A 24,049-nucleotide genomic window follows, 5' to 3' on the forward strand; every position below is an offset into this window, starting at 1 on the left:
TGGTCTGTTTCCAGGTATATCTTTTTAGGAACGCAAGAGTGATCTCTTAGCTTTTTTTCCTCATTTGTCAGGAGACATGGTCTTTAGGCCTACTGAGGGCTTGGAGGAATAAGCAGGGATATGGAAGATCTCTTGGATTTTTTAGCTGGGTAATATGGACTTATGTGGATACTGTCAACATAGGCTTGTCACCATGAGATCAAGGATCCTGCATATGATGAAACAGAAAAAGTTCCTGAGGTCATCATTGGTACTATTTCTAAATATTCCTTGTTTTCCTTCTAGGTCTTGATGTCAGGTATAGTTCTGTGATTCTTTTTAGCCAATGATAGAAGCAGAAGTGATTGCACATTACTACTTAGGGAAAGCTTTAAGAGTCAGTACATAATTCACCATACTCTTTCATTTGTTATAGGGACCAGAAATATTCAAATACAGGCTCTTTTGTCAGCCTAGTTCCCAGCATGAGGACAGTGCTGAACATAGCCTCCAGATGACCCATGATGGCCATGTAGCCTGAACAATAAATTAAGCCTTTGATGTTTTAGGCCACTGAATTTTCTTTGTTTTTGTTACTGCAGCATAACTTAGCTCATCCTGAACTTTTCAGATGGGTCCAATAATTGGTCCCTGAAAGACTAATTTTATTAACATACTCCAAACAACAGGGCTTCATACATCAGAGAGCACAGTCATTCCCAGGAGACAAAAAGGCCTGGAAAGACACCTGATGATTCAGAATCCTGAGGCACAGAGGAAAAAACATCCTTCCTTGCCCTGCCATTCTTTGCCAAACTCCCAAGCCCAAGTAAAGCATGGCTCAGTGAATCACAGTGCGAGTAAGGTCACAGAGAATCCATAAATCATTGCATTTCATATCAGCAGTCCAGCAGTCTTTCCAGTTGTGGATGGATAAAGGCTTTGAAGGGTTTAGTGGATTTTTCTGATAAGTCATAGTTTATTCTAATTTAGACTTGAGACTGTCTAGGCACTTTTCACTGCCCATGATAAGGAATGAAACTGAGTCACTGTGAAAGTAGTTAAGTAATAGGTACAGATGCTCTTATTATATATACTTATGGCCCTGGTCAGTCCTTTCTGAGTTTTCTACTCTTGTTGTTTTTAAAATTAAGAATCTAAAGTCTAGAGAAGTTAAGTGACCAGGTCACAGCTACACAGCAAATAAATGTCAGAGTCTGATCGGGAATCCAAGCCCCATTAGAGGACCCTTGACACACACTGGACTGTGTGTTTGCTTGGAACCAGAACAAAAGGAGAATGTGGGTCATTCTTGCTCTTGGTTCCCAAAACACCTTATGCAAGTGATCTCCAAATGGGCCATGAGGGCTGTTTACACTAGTGCCTAGTTGGGACTCCTAACTAAGAGAAGCTGGATAGTTTGGGGTTGAGGAGAGAAGATAGAGAAGGGGAAGCCATTGACTTTACAACTCAGACTTTATCAGTTATAGAAGAAAAGAGTTATCTCGCCACTGCTAGTTATCTTGGGGGATACCATGCTGGAATGAGAACAAGGTGACGTCAGGAGCCTCCCAACTGATTACAAGCATGAGGTCAGCTCTCAGGTCTCAAGAGAACTGCTGTAAATGATGAGTGGCTCATGGTCACTAGGCTTGGTTAAAAAGAAAATTGGCTGGCTTCCCCTCTGTTTATCAGTAAGCTTGTATGTCAGAAACTGGCTGAAAGTGTTGGGGTGTGGGGTGGGAGGAGTAGATGAAGAGAGTTGCAGAGAACATCCCTAAAGGAGAATGGCACCAGGTGATCTAATGTCTCTCAGGGCCTCTTTTCCATGCCTCTAAAAAATTTGGCCTCTCACCAGAAATCTAGTTTCTTTCTCCCCTATTTTTGCTCAGACAGTAAGATGACAAAGGTTGGAAAACATCAGAAGTAGAATGGATGAAAGGGTGTGGTGCACATGATCATTTTTCCCAGCCAAACAGTTTTTGGCTGAAATTTGCCTGACTTGGGCGCAAATTGCATCTTTGTATATGCATGTCTGTGTATTTACTTTTTAGTTTACCTTAATTCAGAATAAAATAATTCCAATGATTGCTTTGTCTCATTACATTGCTTTGCTTCTCATTTACTTCAAATTATATTTATGGTTCAGTGAGTAATAGCCAAATTGTACAGTCTCTACTAAATGATGAAAGTGAACCAATCCTTGGTATAGATCTTGTATATTCCTATTACTGGATTTCTCTTACTTGCTGAACTTGAATCTCTCCCACAAGAATCTAATACTGAGAGATACTTTATGGTATTTGAACACCAGGGAAGTGCTGAAAGCATTAGGATGAAAACAGAGAATTTCCAAAGATGTGAGAGGCTGCCTGGTTTCCCACATAGTCCCTCTGTCACACTTATCTCTGGAAGGCTTTGTAATAACATCTGTCACTTTAACCACAAACATCCCTCAGTCAAGAAGCCCAACTTTTTCCAGGGAAGGTGATTCTCTGGGTTGTGCCAACCTGGTCTGGTGACCTATTTCACAACCTTGAACCTTCTAAACAAAGTTCACAACCTCAAACTTCCTTAAGAAGGGCTAGATTGAGACTGAAAGAACAAAATTGCACCATATAAAAAATAAAAGGAATGTTTATAGTTTTCACAGGTAGCCCAATAGGGAAGGGAGGAAGGGTTTATGAAATGAGGGAAAGGTAGGGTAATTAGAGGGGATTGGAGCCCAAGGACAAACAGTGGCCAATTCTAGGATATGAGTGTGGTTTATGTGTTTTTGAGAACACTGCTGGCTTATACTAATGTTAAGATGTTTTCTGTTTAGTGTTTCCTTCTCTCCTATCATTATCCTCACTCTGTAATACAATTCTATATAAATCTGCCTAACATAAATGACATATTGAGAAAACTGATTAAGTAGATTAACATTTGAGTTAACATGGAATGGAGGGAAATGAATGCCAGCCAGGGGCTATGAGATAAGAGAGTTTAAGAATGAACATTGGAACAAAAGATTATTAGGAGAAAGATAACCTGTGTCACTTTCTCCCCACTGCACCCCCATAGAGGACTCCCCAAATATATGGAAGATGGGGGTAAAGGAATTTGAGTTTGGACATCCTTTTTAAGTGTGCTACAGGGTGACTTCTGTCTGGGAAAGTTAGAGGATATCTGGGAGGTGATATCTGCTTTATTTTTGTGCTGAACCATCACTTTCTTCATTTTTAAAGATACATATAGCACACATATAGCACAACAGCAAATAAACCTATTTGCTATGTCTGCAAACAAAGTTCATCTAATAGAACTATTTTTGGCAATTCAATTACCCTATGTATTTCCATCTCCCTGGATATTCTGCAAAACTTCGGTTTAGGTTTGAATCTTGTGGGCTTCTGGCTTCTAAAGCTTTTATTTGCATGTTGTTTCTTAGATAGCTTGAGAACCAAACCCAGTGAGGTTTATGAACAACGTTTTTCACCTGTGGGGTTTATGGATGAGTAATAAAAATGTCTGAGCTGGTTAATCCCAACTGAAGGACCCTGACTTATGCTTCCAATTGAATGAGACCCCACAATTCATTCAGAGAAACTTGAATCATTTAGGAAAGTATTCTGGAGATGCAGGTTTGGAGAACTGGGGAGACAGGGACGGCTAGTATGATCATTAAGGATGCTGGTTTTGTACTAAGGTAGATTTTGGTTCAATTCCTGGTTATTAATTGTGTTCATCATGTTGCTTCACTTCTTGAGTACCAGTTTTTTCATCTGTAATGGGGGGTAATAATGCCCAGATTGGTCTTGAGAATGTAATGAAATGCATTTGGTATAGTTCCTGGTTTATAGAAGCACTCAACAATAGTAGCTGTTATTTTTTTTTAATTATTGATAATGTAATTGTTATTATCACAATTATTACCATTTCAAGGTAAGGAAATTCAGGCCCATGGTGCCTTGATCAAGGGCACATAGTTAATTAGCTAGAACCAGATCTGGCATTAGATATCCCAACTGTGAATCCAGCTTTCATTCAATTACTTTGTGAAATTTCTCACAGCTCTTGCCAAGCTGTGGTTCAGTTCTGCCTTACACACTTCTATGCTTGCCTGGGAGACAAGATAATGCAGACAGACGTGGCCAAATGGGTCTGTGGAGCAGTGGTTGAATGGGGACATGCTGTGTCGGTGAGCTCATCATGGAGGCTTTCTTTCTGCCTTTTCTATTCTGCCCTTCCCGTCGAAACCAAACACTCTCACCTGGAAACTATGCATCGTCCTTGAACATGATGCTTCACCACCCTTCCAACCTTACCTATAGTTGGAACAGCTGTTTACCTTCCTCAGACCTCTATTTAGCATTTTTTTAATGAAGGGGAACAGTGTGATGTAGTGGAAAGAACAGTGAGATTAGAACTGAGCAATGTAGTTTCTAGTTCTGGTATAGACGTTCTTAACATTACATTTTCCTAAAAAAAGGGGATTAGATGAAGAAATCTTCCTTGAACTTCTGAACCTATGAAAAGAAAGAAGTGAAAATATGCTAAATATACAGTATAGATCTATTTAAACTGCCATTTTGTGTTTCATTGTTTTTTGAAAATGGAGAAAAAAGTCAGTATAATGAATTTTTTAAACAAATGGAAACTTCTAACTGGAAAAAAAATTTAATTATATTAAGTATCTGATGTTTGGCTAACCTTTAAAACATAATAGACATAAGTGTGTCTTTTTTTCTGGTGGATTTTGTATAGCAAATAAATAATTTCCTGCATAAAATGAAGATGGTAGCCCTTTTCTTTAGGCTCAAATTTCTCAAATTAGACACTGTTGACATTTTGGGGCAGATAATTTTTGTTGTGGATGCTATGCTGTCTTGTACATTGTAGTGGCACATCTCCCTAGTTGTGACAACCAAAAATGTCTCCAGACATTGGCAAATGTCCCTTTGGAGGTGAGGGCAGGAGGGAGATAAATATACCCCCTGGTTGAGTACTACTTTAGGCATATGTATATGGTAATTTGAATGGAATGATTTTCTCCGCTTCAAATCAATGTATTTTTCAGTTGTATTAGGATAGGATAGGCAGGGTTGCATTAACAAATTCCACATGTCATAAGCTTAATGGAACAAATTTTTATTGTTCCAAGGCATCTGTCCTCCATGTGGTGATTGAATGGCACAGGCTGCTTGATTTGGGTTCCATTATCACAACACCAGGCCTCTATGATTGTGGAGACATAGTAAGAAAACACAGAACTCACACCAGGTCTTATATGCTTTGGCCAGAAGAGATACAGCTCTCTTACATCTGTAGACCATGATGAGATCTAGTCACATGGCCTTTCTCCACTGCAAGGGGACTGGATAATATTAGTGAGCATATGGACAATTTGGTGAATATTACTGTATCTATGACACCAAAGATTTACATCTTGGAGATATGGCTGCATATGGTAGAATCCCAGAGGGAGTTTTCCATTTATCTGTCATCTTTCACCTTGAGAGAGGCCACTAATAACTGGAACAGAAAATGTTCTCAAGTTCTTCTTTGCACATTGTGCTTTACTCTTTCTTTAATAGGTACCAATGCAATAATCATGGTGATATTTTAGTTGCTTAACAGTATTTTTTTAAAGTCCACAACACCCCCCACTTTTTATTTTTTCAAATAAAAATCTCTACAGAAGCCCAGAATATAAAGCAATCAAACATTGAGCTGGAGTGGTCAAGTGGGGATGGTTCCTTGCCCTCCTAAACCTCCAAAATGACAATGCCTGGTGGGATCACAGAGCACATTTTGCAAACTTGTGACCTAAAACATTTTAAACCACTTTTTCTGAATGAATATATGCTGTCTGATTTGGTTATAATAGCTTTTACAACAGCTGCTTGGAGAAGGCAATGGGAGGGTGTACATATGCATTCCTCCCTATAGGCTAGGAGAGGTTAATTTCTCCTTGAGTCCCTATTAGCAAAATTGTTGGAATCTCAGCTGCCTCTGGCAGTCACTGTGGCGACCAGGTTACCAGTGACCCAGACAGCATACCGGTACTCTTGCTGACATTCTTCAGGTCCCACCTCACCCCATCCATTGCCACCTTTCCCTACTATGTGTTCTTAATGTCCTTGAAAACATCTCTTAAGACAAGCTGCCCAAATTGGCATCGTCTCTTCCCCAGGCCTTAGCACACCAATGAACTCCTCTAGAAACTCTAATTCTCCTTCTACTTCTGTAGTGATCAAGGCAGGGGCTCAAGTCCATGTGGAAGCTGTCATCCCCACATCTCCAGGGCAGCTTTGCTTCCACCTTCTTGACCTGGCTCTATTATCATTCCTTAACCTCGTCCTCTACCTGGATATCTAGATTAGCTCTGTCTTTACGATCCTTTCCTTTTGAGGGGGACATTAGCAACAATATCATTTGGTATCATTTAATTAAAAAAATGCCAAGCCACTGGTTTGCTGTTTGAAAATAGGTAGTTTCCTCAAACTGATATAAAGTTAAAACATCTTAGAATTAGAGAAGAAAGAATTTGTACATCTGCGCTGAGGTGCATATTATAATGGTTTAAGAGTACACATCGCTGGTAGTGATTTGGTTCAATACATTGACCTTTGTTTTAAAAAAAAAATTTTAATGTTTGTTTATTTTTGAAGGACCGAGAGTGAGAGAGACAGCATATGAGTGGGGGAGGGGCAGAGAGGGAGACACAGAATCCAAAGCGGGCTCCAGGCTGTGAGCTGTCAGCACAGAGCCTGAGGGGTGGGCTCAAACTCATGGGCCATGAGATCATGACCAAAGCCAAAGTCGGATGCCCAACTAACTGAGCCACCCAGGCGCCCCTCAATACACTGATCTTATAAGTGCTTGCACTTGAGCACGTACTCAAAGTCCCCTGCCTCCATTTCTCTTCTCTAAAATTGGAATAATAATAGTACCCTTTTTATAATAGTCTTAAAATGGCTACTATTTTGGGGATGCATGGCTAGCTCAATCGGTGGAGCATGTGACTCTTGATCTCAGGGTTTTGAGTTTGAGCCCCACGTTGGGCAGGGAGCCTACTTAAAATAAAAAAAAAATGGTTATTATGTATAAAACATTTAAGTAGAATGCTCAACATATAGTGTATGCTGCATTAAAAGTTGTTTAAATAAATAAATAAATAAATAAATAAATAAATAAATAAATAAATAAATAAATAAATTGTGTATCACCTTTATAGCTCACCCTGCTATACAAAAGAAATCTGCTATACCCTGGAAAATCCTCAACAAAAGGCCCACTTATGATTGTAGACAAATAACAGAGGCCAGCCAGAAAATCCTGATGTAATAGGTTAGCCACAAAAGTTGATGCCAGATTGTTTGCCAACCCTAACACTTAAAAGTGAATTTGCTAGTTGGTGTTCTTTTGTGAGAAAGAGCTTTCTCTTATGCAGAATGAAAGAATTTGACAATCACAATTTTATGCAATTCCTCAGTGGATGCTTAAAAATGAAAATTTGGTGAGAAAGAGGACATTTACATAGTCTCAAATGATTTCCCTGGAGTTTACATATTAATACAAAAGGATACATAGTAACTTATCAGTGGCAAAACCTAGTAGACACTGTGGGAACTAAGTTATCAAAGTTGACATCCTTAGCAATGGAATAGACTAACATTAGCAATGTCTTGATGGGATCTAATGAGAAGAACACATTGTGTGTAGTGATCTTGCCAAATTTTCATAAGCTGATCTAACCCTAGGAAATATTAGATCAACTCAAACTAAGAGACAAGCTATGAAATGACAGTCCTCCACTCATCCAAGATGTTGCTATCATGTAGACAAAGACTGAAGTACTCTGTGTTTAGTGTCTTAAAAGGCAATTAAAATGAAGTGACAACTAAATGCCATAAGTAATCCTGAACTGATTCTGTATTGGGGGGTGGTGAGATTGCTATACAGGACATTATATGTTAGTTGGTAAAATATGAATATGGGTTATGAATTAGATGATGTTATCAGTGTTAAATGTCCTAACTGATATCACATGGTGGTTTATGTAAGAGCATGTCCCTGTTCTTAGGAACACTGACGTGTTTATGGGTAAACGTGTATGATGCCTGCAACTTACTGTCAAACAGTTCAGAAAAAAAAAAAAAAAAGATTGTGTGTTTGTGTTTATGTGTTGACAGAATTATAAAACAAATGTAGCAAAGTATTAATAATCCTGTATCTCAGTAAAAGGTATATGGACCTTATTTGGTACTGTTTTTGCAGTTTTTCTGTAAATTTGAAATCATTTTAAATAAAAAATTGAAAAAAAAAGCATAGAATATATATTACTGGGCCCTCCCCCCCAAAAAACAGTGCAGTTCTTACCTGACTGTTAAGGCCATTATGACCTGGAAATGTATTAGATGCCCAGGAACTACTTCTGATAGTCAAAGACCTGTGAAAAATTACTGAGGATAAACGGTTCTCTGCTTTGGGTTTAAAATTAAAAAAAAAAAAAAAAAAAAAAGGAAGCCTTTTAAGTAATCTCTTAGATACCAGTGCTATTTGTTGAAAACTTTTCTGATGTTGACTTAAAAAAAATCTTTATGGGATTTTGCTCCATGCATGAGGCTGGTATAGAGCCCCTCTGATGGTGGCTATGGATGTATGTCATACCAGAGAAAGTCACCCCAGAAAGAGAGGAATGGTTGGCGTTAATTACGTGTTAGGTATCCTGATGATGTACACAAGAGTTTATTCTAATAAGTGCCCTCATTCAGAGGTTTGTTGCCTGTGGACTGCTAAAATGCCTTATGGACATGCCTGTTCCCTGACTGTGCACAAAATCCGACCTCCTATGAGGACACCAGGGCAACCTCACAACCTGAGCAGGTACCCTTAGCAGGTACTCAGGTTAAATAATTTTGAAAAGAGGAGACAAAGAGTTTTAATTTTTAAAAAATCTCTTCTGCCTTCTGAGAATATGGGAGAGGAGGGAGTGTCTCTGTAGCTGAAGAGGTATTTGTTTCCTGAGTTAGGGGTTGGTGACTGTATCCAGTTTGAAGATACAGGCAATTTCTGTGCAAATTAAGTTGGGGAATAGTAGGAGAAGGAAGTTCCTGGAACAAAGAACTAGCAGTCAGTAAGTTGGGACAGATCTGTGTGCCCATTGTACTGAGTGCTCTGCAACTAAGGCCACATGTATTTTCTTTTCATATGTGCTAGCTGGTTCTACATAGAACTCTCAAGGGGCTGATCAGTATTTCTCTAGAGAAACTCTATCCATATAACAAAAATCCCTGGCCACTATTGGAGAAAAAAACCAAAAGTTTTTATACGTGGATGAAAGGCATTACCCTCCTAAAAATAAATTACTCTTCCCCACACATCTTTGTAAGAATTTTGTTAAGAAAGCAATTTCAAAAGTGTCCAGCAAATACTCCTAAATTTCCAGGGCATTGCTGGATTTAGCCAGATTTGGAGTCGCTATTTTGGCCTGTTCATCCTCTGGAGTCCATAAATTTACTTCTAGGAAAAAAAATCACAGTTCTCTTCTTGCACAGTTATTCCCACTACCTTTGATTGGTTCACTCTCCACTTTGATTGTCTTGACGTATTCAACATTCGCAGTCAGTGTCTGCACTTTGCTCTCTGATCCCCTGGGCTGCTGATGGTATTCACTGGGAAATGCTTTGAAACACATTCCACATCACTGCTGGACTACAGGTCAGAGGTACCAGGATTTGTTAGACACTTTGGTCCCCCATCTGAATAAGTGTCTCCCCATGGAATAACTAGGTATTGCTGCCCCTAATGTCTATTAAACAAAAGTCTCAGAGTGGCTGTCTTTGTCCCATCCCCACTTGATCTAGCATTGACGTAAAAATTTCTCAAACCATCAGCATTTGAACTGAAGAATTTGATCTTATCCCATATCCCTATTAAAAGGAAAGTGATTGTTTTGGTCCTTCCATGTAAAGTAACCATTTAATATGAAACTTTTCAGCATGGCTCAGCACCAAGTCTGCCTTTTCAGCGTAGTTTAGCATTAAGTACCTATGAATGAATTGTATTTGCATTGAGTATGGAGAAGGAGCTACATTACTAGCACCATGACCTTGGCATGCTGCCCCCAAATGGTTAATCATGCGTTAACCAGTGTTCAGCTTGTCCCTCACCTGCTGAGGGGACATAGCCTTAGATTAGTTTAGATATTCAGCCAGGCAGCAATTTGGTATGGGTCTAAGAAAAGCTACATTGTCTGTGTAGGAAATGACCCTTACTTAGAAGAATTTTTATCACAAGTGTGTATGGATGTTTGAAAAATTGCTCATTAACACACATCCTCAAACTGCTTCCTCTTTCTTTTCTCTTAAACACCTCTTCCCTCCCTCAATTGGAAAGGACCCTTTAGCTGTGAATGCTCTCCACAATCTGAAGCAATTTACCATCACTAGACAATGTCAGTAGGCTGATAAGTAGGCTGTTATTAGTACTTGGCTGATAGCAGGCTTTAGCTCTGCCTTTTTGGGACTGTTGATAACTTTGGTTATGAGCAGAGAATGAGTGAAGTATCTCATGTTGTTGTTTTTAGTCCTGAAGCAACTATTCTTATCTTTTCTGGTGCTAGTTAATCTATAATTATTTTATTTAAAAATTTATTTTTTTTTTATTTTAGAGAGAGTGTGTGTGTGAGTTGGGGAGAGGGGCAGAGGAAGAGAAAGAATCTGAAGCAGCCTCCATGCTTAGTGAGAAGCCCAACTTGGGGCTTGATCCCATGACCCTGGACCCTGAGCTGAAATCAAGAGTTGGATACTCAACCAGTTGAACCACCAGGTGCCCCTATTTAATCTGTAATTCTTTTTTTCTTTTTTTAATGTTTGTTTATTTGGAGAGAGAAAGAATGGGCAGGGTGGGTGGGGAGAGGGGCAGACAGAGAGAGTCCCCAGCAGCTTGGCTCAAAATCTTGAGTCAGATGCTTAACAGACTGAACCACTCAGGTGCCCCTAAATCTTTAATTCTGATCACAGCTTCATTCATTCGGTCATTCACCTGAGATATTGTAGAACTTTTGGTATGTACTAGGTATTACAATGATTTAAAGTTCATTGATGGATGAAGCTTATCTAAACACAGGTAAATCAGAGTGATACATGCTATTATCAAGGACAGGAGGCTCATAGAAGCCCTACTTGGATCCCTGTTGTATCCTGCTGCTATACTTTAATTCCCACCAGCCAAGCAATTCCCCCTGTATCTTCTGTCAGTGACTTTCCACATGGCCAAGTTAATCTTGAGGATGACTATCCAGGCTGCTCTAAGCTCTCATCCCTGAATTGTAACCTTTGTTTAGTCATAATGTATTCTTGTGGCAACTTGCCTTGCTGTCTTTGTTGGAATTTGAATTTTGTGCCATTATTTATCATTTCCTGTTGTTTTGTTTTGTTTTGTTTTGTTTTGCATTCTGTCTTCCCAGTTAGACTATAAGTTCCTTCAATACAGTGACTTATCTTGTACCTCTCAGAATTGTATCATGGAAGAATCACTGTTCTAAATTTCAGGAACCAGAGTTCTAGTCTCAATTTGAGAGCTAACTGGCTTTATGACTACAAGCCAGAAATTTAATGTCTTGAGTTTTAAAAATTCTCAAGAATATAGGGGTACCTTGGTGGCTCAGTTATGCACCTGACTCTTGATTTCAGCTTGAGCCATGATCTCATCATTGGTGGACTCTAGTCCTGGATTGGGTGGGCTCTGCTGATAGCATGAAGCCTGCTTGGGATTCTCTCTCTCCCTCTCTCTCTGCCCCTCCCCTGCTCACACTCTTGCTCTCAAAATAAATGAATGTTAAAAAAAAATGAAAAATTCTAATGTAAAAATGTGATGTTTATATTTGATGATTTTCACAGTTTCTTTAAGTTCTAAAGTCTAGGGAGTGTACTACACAACACTCCATATGTAGAACAGTGTCTTAAATGTCACAGACACTCAATAAATATCTGAAAAATAATTGAAATATTGTTAATTATTGTCAGGGGCACTCAAATGTGCCCCTTTGGCCATTGTTTTTCAATGGACTTTGGCCATTGTTTTTCAAAAGGAACCCTAAAATGTTGGGGATATGCAGTTGATCCTTGAACAACACAAGTTTCAACTGTGCGGGTCCACTTATAGGTGCCTTTTTTTTTTGATAAAAACAGTACTATAAATGTATTTTCTCTTCCTTATGATTTTGTTAATAATATTTTATTTTCTCTAGCTTACTGCAGGGTAAATATAATAGATAATACATTTAAATAAAAATATGTGTTAATTGACTGTTTATGTTAAAGGCTTCAGTGGACTATAAGTAGTTAGATTTTTGGTGAGTCAAAAGTTGTACATGAGGTTTTGACTGCATGGGGAATTGGTAGCCCAAACCCCTGTGTTATTCAAGGGTCAACAGTAATGGTTCTCCTTCCAGTGGTGAATCAGATTCCAGACTGCTCCTAATTAGCCATGTGATATTGAACAAATTATTTAATGTCTTTGACTCTTAGTTGATTCATATTCATTATTTATAAAATTATGAGTGCTGTTTGCCTTATAGAACTGGTTATAAAGACAAATCTTTGCTACTACTTTGAGCTGATGTAGAAATGAAAGTTGGATATATGCATTATGAAATAGGTTTTAAATTTTTTAAATTTTAACTTGAAGCTTGAGATAATTTACCCAAGAGTCTTAAGGAAGCTGTGGTGAAGTTTGTATACTAAGTTCTGAGTTTTCAGATGAGATATTTCAAGGTCCCAGAATTTCATTAAGGCAACATGGCTGTCTTGACTTTCTTTGGGTGGGCTTATCACTCTTTAGTAGCTTCCTCACTTTGTAGGATGGATTGACAATTGGAAAAGCAGTGAAATGTAATCAACCAGTGTTATTCCTTAGCAGAAACCTTTCATGGTGAGTTGGTGGGCAAAAGTACTGGAAATAGTGGCTGTACATCCCTTCACATAAGGCTTGGAATATCTGGGAATGTAATGTTACTGCATTTGTGCTCCCTTCTCCTAACAGCACAATTAGTGGATTGGAATCTGATTTCATTCCCTGGAATCCTCCTGAGATCTTTTACTTTCTGCCCCTCTATGGCCCCAATTCCCAAGCAATCATAATCAGAAAGGCCAATTTACTTGAAATGAATATATAACTTGTTTCAAAACTAAATGTAATTGGTTATTGGATTGTCAGTCTCTTCCATTTGTGTGGCTGCAGTTTTCACTATTAAAAGCCTACTATTAAAATAGCTTCTGTCCATTTATATTAGAATGCAAGGTTCATATTTAATAGTCTTCAGGGAGAATGCCTGGCACTTACTGAATTACCCAGTAGAACCATTTTGGGTACTTGGTGTCCTGGAGTCATCAAACTGCCTTCTTGGGAAACAGCCAACATCCCCCAAATAATAGAGAAGCCAGATTCCAGGGCTAGTAGTAATAAATGTTTAAAAGAATGAAACACATTATATGTAAGGGGAAAACTACCCTTTGGGCATTTTCCCTGGAAACTTTAGAAGTAATGACCAAATTAAAGCAACAGTTTTACAAACAAACAAGTCTACTTCTGGAGATGTCATTTTAATCACAGTATACATCACAGAGAACATGTAGACATTAGCCAAATACATGATTTCTCCTTATAGCAGACTTTTTCCTTCTATTTAATAGTGGTGGCTAACACACAGCCCTAAAACCTGGAGTTTGTTTCATTGAGGAATGTTTGGAACTAAATGGTTGCTTCATTATTTCCTTAAATTGCCAGCAGGTGATCTTCAAAAGACATGGAGACTCAATTATAGTAAAATAGCATGCCAAGCTAAAAAAAATTCATGTTCTTACATGAGCCCATTCTCATATTCTATCTGTGACTGTTCCTTGATCACAGTTTCTCTATGATAACTTTGCCTTTCACATCTTCTGGCTGGCTTAATTTCTGACCTTTCTTGAGTCAATTCATCAAATGTCTGTTGGCACAATAGCATTTCATTTGATAGAGGAAGTCAAATACAAATCCTTCATTGGATATGCCCTCAAGATTCTTCATCCTGTCACTGACTGGGCTGTGTAAAGAAGCATTAGCCCCTCAGTTCATGGCAGAGTGACACTTGGATAACTGGGCCATCAAGAATATGAGGTGCTTGGCCTTTTTTGTGAGTTTTCTTTTGGGATAACTGTTATAATGCTATGGAGGGGCTCCATATATACTTCTACAGGTCTTCTATTTTCAGCAAGAGATGAGAAGTGGAATGAAGAGAATGTGCACAGAAATGAGGAGACATCACTGGGAATGACAGGCTGTTTCCAACATAGTCAGATGACCTTTTAGTATGCCTTCTGTGCAACAACAAAGTAGATCCAGGGTATATCCATACAATTCTGAATGACAGAAAGGAAGCATACAGAGCTAACTGGGTTTCATTAAACATCTTACTGATACGATAGAGGGACTTAAGTCCTCAGAGAGTCCCTGACAGAGCTTTAGGGTTTGCTAATTTTATTGACTTAATTTTCTAACCTAAGAGTATGGGTTTTTTTGTTTGTTTGTTTTTATCAGTGTAAGAAAGACTGTCTTATGGGAGCAGTTTCATGGTTACTTTTAATTTCAATGTTTAACTAAAAACACGGACTAGCAATCTCTGGTCTACTTAGTAACCTGTCCTAAATCTACTGTATACAAATTAATTGCTTCTCGGCTTTCTGACTAACCTTGTGACATTACCAATGAAGTAGTCTTTTGAAATTACTTTTTTTTTGTGACCTGTAGCATCTTTTGGGAAAATAAGCCTCATATGCTTATTAATCACAGAGAATTTTTCTCCAATACTCTTAAATTTGATGTTTTAAAACGTTGAGCATGAACTAGCCAAACACATTACATTTTGTGACTCTAGCATATTCTCTTAAAGTCTTTGTCTCTCAAAACTGAATAATCAAATTTCTTAGTCTGCTCTCATAAAGAAGGTCCTTGTCCAATTTAATAGCTCTTCTCTTGTTGTCTCCATGCCAGTTCTCAGTTTTCTTGACCTATAATGACCAAATGATACTCATGACTCCAGGTGTGGGTAAATCATGTTTCCATGGATGGGATGGATTAAGTTTTCTTCTCTGTTTCCAATACTCTTTCTGATGATGCTCAGTGTTCTGTAGCCTTCTCAGCCACAAGAGCACATTGTGCTGATTTCTTAAAGTCTGCAGTATGACTCTTTTCTGAGTCATAATTGTTCAGATTATTTTGAGAGTAAGGTACACTTCTATCCTTTGTTTACCTAACTTCTGTTGCTGCTGAAACACTGAGTAATTACCATGGATCTTTGAAATTACTGTAGGAAAACCTCAACCTATTGATCCCAGATTTATTTCACCCTGTACAATGTTCTTATTTTAATTGAATCATTTTTTCCATTACTAGTATTTGGTCTTCTAAAGGAGTAAGGTTTCACAGTAGGAAACACTTTATAGATGGCCTGGAAATCAAAACTTTTTCAAAGTTTAGTATATTAAATGCACTTGTACCCCAATGAAGCCAATCAGGGCAATGTTAAATTCTTTACATCTGAAAACCTCAGCATCACCATTCTCAAGTCAGAGAAGGTAACTCTATTGGCATTGTGAATTAAGAGCATGATACCTATAAGGATATTTGGAGATCTTTGAGAAGAAGGAACTATTTAGATTGGCTTTATGACAATATCAAAGGAATGGGTCAAATGAAGTTTACTTACTAGTTAAGGCAATATCACATACTAGTTAACAGAAGGGCTCCCTGTGCTCAGACTTAAGTTAGACACTGACTCCACCACGTATAGGCATGGTAACCTTGGATGAATATTTTGAATTTTTAAAGTCTGTTATCCCATCTATATCATGTGGATAATGATAATACAGGCATACTTCATTGTATGTACTTCACTTTATTGTGCTTTAGATATACTGCATTTTTTTTTTTTTTTACAGATGGAAGGTTTGTTGCAATGCTGGGTTGAGTCTGTTGGCACCATTTTTCCCAACATTATTTGCTCACTTTGTGACTTTGTGTCATATTTTAGCAATTCTCACAATATTTCAAACTTTTTCATTATTATATTTGCTATGGTGATCAGTGATGTTTGATGTTACTTTTGTAATTGTTTTAGAGCACCACAAACTGTGCCCATATAAGATACCAAACTTAATAAATGTTGTGTGCTCTGATTGATCTACCAACCAGCTGTTCCTCGTCTCTCTTCCTCTCCTTGAGCTTTCCTATTCCTTGAGACACAACAGTATTGAAATTAGGCCAATTAATAACCCTACAAAGCCTCTAAGTACTCAAGTGAAAGGAAGAGTTTCATGTCTCTCACTTTAATTCAGAAACTAGAAATGATTGCATTTAGTGAGGATGGTGTGTCAGAAACTGGAAGATAGGCCTCTTGCACCAAACAGCTAAGTTGTGAATGCAAAGGCAAAGTTCTTGAAGTTGAAAGTACTACTCCAGGGAACACTTGAATGGTAAGAAAGCAAAATAGCCTTATTGCTGATATAGACAAAATATTAGTGGTATGGATAGAAGATAAACCCATACACAATATTTTTTTAGGCCAAAGCCTAATCCAGATCAAGGCCCTAACTCTCCTCAATTCTATGAAGGCTGAAAGAGGTGAGGAAGCTGCAAGAAAAGTTTGAAGCTAGCAGAGATTGGCTCATATACTTTAAAAAAGCAGCCGCCTCCATAACATAAAAGTACAAGGTGAAGCAGTAAGTGCTATTGTGGAAGCCACAGGAAATTATCCAGAAGGTCTAGATAAGATAATTAATGAAGGTGGCTACACTAAATAGCAGATTTTCAGTGTACACTTAAGTGCCTTATCTTGGAAGAAGATGCCATCTAGGACTCTCATAGCTAGAGAGGAAAATGCCTGGCTTCAAAGCTTCAAAGGCTGGCTGACTCTCTAGTTAATGGCAAATGCAGCTGGTTACTTAAAGTTGACCATTCCCAAAATCATAGGGCCTTTAAGAATTATGCTAAATCTACTCTGCCTGTGTTCTATAAATGGAACAAGAAAGCCTGGATGACAGCACATCTGTCTACAACATGGTTTAATATGGTTTACTGAGTATTTTAAGCCCACTATTGAGACCTACTACTCAGAAAAAAATATTCTTTCGAGATATGACTGCTCATTGGCAATGTACCTGGTCACCCGTGAGCTCTGATGGAAATGTGCAGTGAGATTCATATTGCTTTTGTGCCTGCTACCACAACATCCATTCTGCAGCCTATGGATCAAGGAATAATTTTGACTTTTAAGTGTTAATATTTAAGAAATACATTTTTGTAAGGTGATAGCTGCCATTGACAGTGGTTCCTCTGATGGATCTTGGAAAAGTAAATTTAAAGCCTTCTGGAAAGGATTTACCATTCTAGATGCCATTATGAAGATTTGTGACTCATGGGACAGGATCAAAACATCAACATGAACAGGAGTTTGGAAGAAGCTAATTCCAACTTTGGGGATGACTGGAGGGTTCAAGACTTGAGTGGAGGAAGTAACTACAGATGTGGTGGAAGCAGCAACAGAACTGGAATTGGAAGTGGAGCCTGAAGATGTGACCAAATTGCTACAATCTCATCATATACCTCGAATGCTTCTTATGGATGAAAAAAGAAAGTGATTTTCTGAGATGGAATCTGTTCCTGGTGAAGGTGCTGTAAATATTGTTGACATGACAACAAAGGATTTAGAATCTTACATAAACTTAGTCAATAAAACATCAGCAGGGATGAGAGGATTGACGCCAGTTTTGAAAGTAGTTCTGTGGGTAGCTATTGTAAATAGCATTGCATGCTACAGAGAACTCATTTGTGAAAGGAAGAGTTGATTGATGTGGTGAACTTCATTTCATTGTTGTCTTATTTTAAGAAATTGCTACAGCCACCCAAACTTTCAGCAACCACCACCCTAATCAGTCAGCAGCCATCAACATGGAGGCAAGACCCTCCACCAGCAAAAAGATTATGATTCACTGATGGTTAGCATTTTTTCGCAATAAAGTTTTTTTTTTTTTAATTTTTAATTTTAGAGCATGAACAGGGGAGAGGGGCAGAGGAAGAGAGAGAGAATCCCAAGTAGGCTCCATGCTTAGCATGGAGCCCAAACTGGGTGAGGCTTGATCCCATGACTCTGGGATCATGACCTGAGCCGAAATAAAGAGTCAGACACTCAACCTACTGAGCCACCCACGTGCCCCAGCAATAAAATAATTTAAATGTTTTTAATGTTTTATTTATTTTTGAGAGAGATAATGAGAGGGAGTGGGGAAGGGACAGAGAGAGAGGAACAGAAGATCCGAAGCAGACTCTGCACTGACAGCAGCAAGCCTAGCATAAGGCTTGAACTCACGAGCTGTGAGATCATGACCTGAGCCAATGTCAGACACTCAACCCACTGAGCCACCAGGCACCCCTAAAGTAATTTTTAAATTAAGGCGTTTACATTTTTTTAAGACATAATTGTTTTATGTACTTAATAGACTATAGCATAGTCTAAACATAACTTTTATATGCACTGGAAAACAAATTCATTTGACTCACTTTCTTGCAATATTCACTTTATAACAGTAGTCTGAAACCAAACCCACAATTATCTCCAAGGTATGCCTATACTTATTGCACAGGTTGTCATAAACATTAAAAGTAAAAGAATATATAAAAAACACTTATAGTACCTGGCATATAATGATAAACTTGCTATAATAATAATAACAATGATAGTTACTGCTACTGTTATAAATAAGGGACCTCAGGGTTTTTCAGTGGAACTAATTATTGAAATTTATCAACTATGGTAGACTATATTAGGTAATTGAATTAAAGTTCGAATACTTATAAATTGAGGAAAAATGTTTTCCAATTACTATTTTTTGTATCAAAGTAAAATTATAATTAAAGTGGATAGAGGAGAGACAAACACATAAAACATTACTACAACATAAGGGCTATCTTAGAGCTATGAAAAAATGGCTAGGATACCTAATAGTCATTGTGGATATCTACTTTTTTTTTTAATGTTTGTTTTTGAGAGAGAGTGTGAGTGGCAGAGGGGCAGAAAGAGAGGGAGACACAGAATCAAGAGCAGGCTCCAGTCTCTGGGCTGTCAGCACAGAGCCCTACGTGGGGCTCAAACCCACAAACTGTGAGGTCATGACCTGAGGTGGAGTCAGACACTTAACTGACTAAGCTATCCAGGCGCCCTGATATCTACTATTTTGAGACTTAATTTTGGTACCAGTGCCCATATATTTCTCTGGGGAACTACCCTTAAATGATCTTAACTCCAAAGTTGGGTATTTAACCATGGCATGCCAATCAGAACATTGTATCCTGTTCACCTCTTAATTATTTCAGAGAGGGGCACATCACTGTGTATGTGTGTGTGTGTGTGTGTGTGTGTGTGTGTGTGTAGTACATTATGTAGTGCAGTTTATGCTTGTGTGGTGGGGGTGTATATATAAACTGAAACAGAAGTTTCTTGAGTTAATGTTTATCTTAATCCTTGGATACAATCTGATGTTTTATGTTCTAGTCAATATTATTTCACTAAATGCTGCAAATACAACTCTTGAAATTTATTTCAAAACCCTATAATAAGTAGCAATCTGATAATAGGCAAGCTAAAGATCATTCAGGTCACAGTGGTATATAGAAAACAGTTCTTTCTTGATTAACTTTTACAATATGCAGGTAGGAAGGATCTTCCTTGGGTGAAAAATTGATCTAACAGACGTAGATCACCTTACATTAACTAAGGGGGATATTTTGGCCCAAGTTTGACAAGTTGTACATCAAGTGCAAGCAGGAGTAAATTAACATAGCTGGATTAGTTAGTAAACCACAGGAACCAAGGTTTCTAATGTAACTCCTGATCATTCACCATTAATTAGGCAAATGTGGGTATTGAAGGCATAACAGAAATCATCAAAACTGAATATAGCACTCATCAAAAATAGTGAAAAGAAGATGAAATTATGTGATCATCAAGAAAATGTTGGGACATAAGTCTTACAGTAAAATAAATAACCCATTGGTTTTTAGTGCTAACATTTGAAGTTTGGTGCCTTAGTTGCAGTGTGCTAACAATTCAGAAATTTTGTGTTTAGCTAGATTATCAAATGTCCATGGATGGATTCTGCTTCCCTTATAATATTGTTCTTCTTAGCCCTCTCTCTTATACAGGTGCTCATGTTTTCCTATGCAGCCCCACTGGCAGTCCTTTTCATTGTTGCTTTGATGAACTAACTGGTCCTAAGAGAAATCATGTTGTACTTGAGCTCTTGTTTCTTGCAGGTGAAAAGCCAAGCAAATTAACGCAGTGTGTTGCAATGATAATAGTGTGAGGATGCAATACCCTGCTATCGAGAGGGGCTGTTTTTGTGGCTGGCTTTTGGTCTGTTAAAACTGACTGCCTCAGCTAACAGTGGGTTACTGAGGTGAAAAATTGTAGTTCACAGAATGTCTACCTAATTAACATTGTCCTGATTTTTAATAGCCAAATATCGTAGGATGTAAAAATCTTTCAATACAACATTTTTAGGTGACTGTTTATAGGAAAAATTGTATTTACATTCCCAAAGGTCAATACAACATTAACAACACATTAGACAGGAAAAGTTTTGAGTTCTGTTCCAGATGCAATTGGTAGAATGCCAGAAGCACATATGGGCATTTTTTTCAAAGTTTTTATTTAAATTCCACTTAGTTAACATACAGTATAATAATAGTTTCAAGTATACAATTTAGTGATTCAACACTTACATATATCAGCTGGTACTCATCACAACAAGTGCCCTCCTTCATACCCATCACCTATTTAACACATCCCCCCAAAAACCTCCCCTCTGGTAACCATCAGTTTGTTCTCTACAATTGCTCTGTTTCTTGATTTGCTTCTCTCTTTTTTTTTTCCTATGCTCATTTGTTTTGTTTCTTAAATTCCACATATGAATGAAATCATATGGTATTTGTCTTTCTGTGACTTATTTTGCTTAGTATGATACTCTGTAGCTCCATCCATGATGTTGCAAATGGCAGATTTCATTCTTTTTTATGGCTGAATAATATTCCACACACACATATGTATACATGTATACATTCCATTGCATATATATGGACATCAGGCCTGTTTCCATAATTTGGTGATTGTAGATAATGCTGCTATGAACATTGGGGTGCATATATCCTTTTGAATTAGTATTTTTGTGTCCTTTGGGTAAATACCTAGTAGTACAATTGCTAGATCATAGAGTAGTTCTATTTTTAACTTTTATTTATTTAATTTTTTAATGTTTATTTTTTGAGAGAGGGAAAGAGAGGGAGCAAGCTGGGGAGGGGCAGAGAAAAAGGGAGAGAGACATTCTAAGCAGGCTGTGCTGTCAGTGCAGAGCCTGATGTGGGACTCAAACCCATGAACTGTGAGATCATGACCTGAGCCGAAACCAATAGTCAGACACTTAACCAAGACTGAGACATCCAGGCGCCTCTATTTTTAATTTTTTAAAGAAGTTTACTTTTGAGAGAGAGATGGGGGTGAGGGGCAGAGAGGGAGAGAGAGAATCCCAAGCAGACTTCACCCTCAGCACAGTGTCCAACACGGGGCTTGATCTCACGATCGTCAGATCATGACCTGAGCCAAAATCAAAAGTCAGATGCTTAACAGACTGACCCACCCAGACACCCCCTATTTTTAAGTTTGAAGAACCTCTATACTGTTATCTGGAGTGGCTGCACCAGTTTGCATTCCCACCAACAGTGCAGGAGGGTTCCCCTTTCTCATATGTGGCCATTTTTGAAAATGTCACAAATGTCAACAAAGATGATGAAGGTGCTGGAGCTAGGAGAGGCCATGCTACTCCATTCATAGCAACTGTTTAACAACCACATTAATTGTTTTAAGATAGGGAAGCCATTTTTAAATATTTACATCCTCACATAATAGTTTGTAATGTATTTTACTTTATAGTTATAAAGCATTTTACTATATTTTAGTATGCTTGGCATTGTAACATCATTTTTACCATTTAAATATTTGCACAGAATATCTATGATTTTTAGAAACAAATCATTGATGTTAAGCAGGAGATGCCTCTAATTATAAGATAAAAATAATAGTAAGTTACAGAAACTAAAACTGAAATTTGAGTTTTGAGATAAAATGTTAATATACCTGGAGTTCTCATTTCTGCTGAGCCTGTGCTCTTTTGTTTCTCTCTGAATTTTATTTTGGTATATGACATTTGATATCATATAATTTATGGGTATGTAAATGTAATATTTGTATAAAAATCATTAAGCTCTGTGCCTAATATCTTTGTTGAAGAGACCATTAATATTTCATGGATTTGTGCTATTTCTTGGTCATATATTCCGTTATTATGAAAACGTATATGATACGTTTTCTCAACATTGGTATTATTGACACTTCGGATTGGATAATTTTTTGTTGTGTAATGTTAGGAGGCTAGTAGTTACCATGGGTTCTACTCACTGGATGCTAATAGCATCCCCCCAAGTTGTATAATAAAAAATGTCTCCAGACATGGCCAAATATTCCCTGAGGACTCAGTTAAGAACTGCTAAGTCATTGTATCAGTTAAGGTCCTGATAGGAAACAGATGGTGTACCTCAGTGGAGTAAATGAGAATAGTATATTGTCTACAAAGATATAGACAGGCATAAGGGAATCCAGTAAGGCATGATGGAACACCTTTGGGCTGATGAGAATGAGGAAGGTTATCATTGTTATCTGGGCCTGAAAGGCAAGGGTGAGAGTAGTTACAAAACATAGAGTATAAGAGAGAATTCTGTGACAGGAGCTGTGCTTCTGTAAAGGGACAGACCAATTGGCCACTCACAGTCTGGCAGGGGAGACAGCTGGGACAATAAAAGCCCCAACCTGAATCTCTAAGTGGTGCCTCCCATTGTTTGAAGTTAGTTAGAAACTGGAGGGAAAAAGAGCCACTGATGCAGTGGTGAAAAATCAGCCTTTTGAGGTCCCCAGCAAGATGGAAAAGGGTGAATAGATCTGGAAAGGCAAAGAGAGACTATCAAACACATTTCAGTATTCAATATTATATTGATTATTGCCTCTGCCCCAAACTGTTCCCATTATTTATAGCTTTATAATACATTTTTTATCTTATAGACACATTCCACTGCCTCTAGTTTTCCTCCTTATTTAAATACTGCCTCTTATTTATGAAAAAAATATTATATTGGTTTTCCTAGTATTTTTTGCAGTCTTTTCTCCTGGGTTTCATCCCCTGTCTTCCATAGGGTAAAGGATCTGTTGGTAGTAAATATTCTATGTGTAAGTTAAGATAGGTAAGGCAATGCCATAATAAGAAAAAACCTTCATATTCAATTGCTTAACACAAGGAACGTTCATTCTTTGCCTTGCAGAATCTGCCATGAGTCAGGTGACTCTCCATGGCCTCTCCATGGAGGCATTAAAAAAAAAAAAAAAAAAGCTTATTTGAAAGTAGTGCTAGGTTGGTAGATATTTTGTCCCAGTAGTTGAAGATAAAAGTCTTCTGTTTTGCATTTCTGTTGTTGCTATTGAGAAACCAGGTAGGTATGTAATTTTCATTTCTTTGTAGATGATCTCTTTGCTTTGCACAGTACACTCCACCTACCCCCAGTTACTTTTCAGGTCTTTAATTTTAGTGACCTGCAATGTAACTGTGATAGATCTGGTTGTGTGTTTCATTTAATTATTCTTTTTTTTCAGATACTCTCAGCTTCATGAATCTGAAAAGTGTGTCCCACATTGTTTTTGAAATGTATCAGATTGTATTTCTTGAACACTACTTTCTTATTCTTTCTATCTTGTCTTTCTGGAGTTTGGATCAAATGTATGTTAGACTTCCTTGTATTTTCCCTGTGTCTTAGCAGTTCCTTCCGTTATCTGACCTCTTATCTCTCTGTACTGCATTCTTGGTGGTTTTTTTCAGATCTGTCTTTTAATTTGTTTTCTGTTCAGTCAATGTGTCCATTGATTTTCTAATTTGAATAGCAATAC

This window comes from Lynx canadensis, chromosome A3 (genome assembly GCF_007474595.2).
Source record: "Lynx canadensis isolate LIC74 chromosome A3, mLynCan4.pri.v2, whole genome shotgun sequence".
Classification (NCBI taxonomy): domain Eukaryota; kingdom Metazoa; phylum Chordata; class Mammalia; order Carnivora; family Felidae; genus Lynx; species Lynx canadensis.